The following is a 2,004-nucleotide window of genomic DNA, read 5'->3' as shown; positions in this document are numbered from 1 at the left end:
GTAATAACAGAACTTATAACATTTGAGTCGCAATGGCAGTGAACTTCCAGACTGCCCTTCAGCACGCCTATTAGTGTGCAAGCTGCACAATCTACGCAGCGGAGAGGCGAGATGCAGTTAAATGGGGCAAGCCGATGTAGCTTAGTAGGCACCAGACTTCTCTGCTTCGGTTTGCTCTATTGTTCACTACTGCTTTAACTTAGGTGTGAAGGTTGCGCAATGCGATGTAAAGTGGCGGATGTATTGTGAGGAGAGTACCGCCTTCCTTATTCCTCAACTTATGTTTATGTGTATCTTAAAAACATTAGAGTAAAGGGGTACATTGTGAATGATGCGGTATGTAGGACTAGTCTTTTTGTTACAATCGCGACATGATTGCATTTGTTTCACTTGAGTACTTGACTGCACCGACTATAAGGATAATACTTTGGAATACTTTCTTGACAAATGCTACTTTTGTTCAAATTACTACCTCAATATTGCAAATGAAATATTTTATCGTGCTAATAAAGTTACGTTCAGGGAAAATAAAAGTGCTTTTTGGAAAAGTTGGTTGCCAACATTTTGCACCTTAAAATATGCACAATTGTTTGGACCTAGCAGTTTGTCTTAACTAATTTTTTTCAAAAACTAGCATGCATCAAGTAGAACAATTGCCTGAGAGACCTGCTAACTTTGATTGTTAATGGCAATGAGTTTTAGGGAAAACTAAAAAATCTTGTGCCTTGTATTACCCAAACCAGTTCCACTGGCATATCAAGTTATTGATCCCGATCACTGAAGAAAATTATGCTCTATTTATTCCATTTTGATTGGTCAAGGCCGATTAGATTTAATCTGACGATCCCAGAGGTACTATGGATTCTCTAGGGGAGGAAAATTCAGGTTCTTCCGTAAAAAGTCTTCCATCACTTTAAAAGCGACTTTCCTAGAATGCATAATGTCTTCACTCAAAGCATTTTTGCGACACACTGGTGTGAGGTCAGTTGTATTATCTGTCGAACGAATAAATTGAGACATTTTATTGTTCGCAATCTAAACAAAACTGTTAAGCTCAAAGCGCTATGAATTGCTCAAAAAGGTTGTACTGAAAATTTGTTAAATTTCAGATACTTTTCCATTATTAATGACTTGTGAATGTGCTCACTCCACATTTGCTGTAAGTAGTGCATTACCTCTACTTCTGCTTATTTGTACATTGTTACCATCTTTTATTCAGCCTTCTTAGAAGGTCATTTGAATGCCGAAATGAGGAATAACATCTGTTCCTATGTATACATGGATGCACATTCATCTAATGTCTTATAGAAAGCGGGCCTCTTTAACAGATAGGATCTCATATCTATCAATGGAGCTACCCAATAATGTTAATCGAACCCAAGTCTACCGATTTAATAGGAACGCAGGAATTCGCCCACCTAGAAGTATCACTTAAATAACGGTGCAAGAGGTGATCTATCTGCATTTTCCTCCAAAAGCAGTATTTAAGGAGCTATGCGCATCTTCTTAACTGGATAAATCACTACACCACCAACTGGATAATAAACACTCCTCTCTTGCATCAATGCAACTCTATTGCTTGTGATGCGTAAACGAGGTCATAGGATTAAAAAAAGAATATGAACCCACGTTTTCTAGTATTTATGAGCTTGAAAACACATTCAGGATTAACTCGTCCCTGATATCAGTGCTTCACTAAATTAATTAGCTCTCCTGAAACTCCTAGTATGGTGAATCATATTAGCTTCTTTAAACTACGAAAGGATTAATGAATTGCACCAAAGTCAGGTTTCTCCTTCGTAGGACTCAAACCTTTTAATTTAATCATCGAGGTTGGTAGGCAATCGTTCGTTCTCCTCGTACATTAGCAGCAGCATCTTCTGGTTGACTAAAGCAAAGTAAAGAAAGTCCTAAGAAGAGCCATCTACTGAGCTTGCCTTCACATTTGATTAGTCCACTGACAGACAATTCGCAAATTCGAGTTTATGAATGCTCATGAGGTCC

Source organism: Echinococcus granulosus (assembly GCF_000524195.1).
Source record: "Echinococcus granulosus chromosome Unknown EG_S00393, whole genome shotgun sequence".
Lineage (NCBI taxonomy): Eukaryota > Metazoa > Platyhelminthes > Cestoda > Cyclophyllidea > Taeniidae > Echinococcus > Echinococcus granulosus.
The sequence above is the reverse complement of the archived record's forward strand: the minus strand, read 5'-3'. Positions refer to the sequence as shown.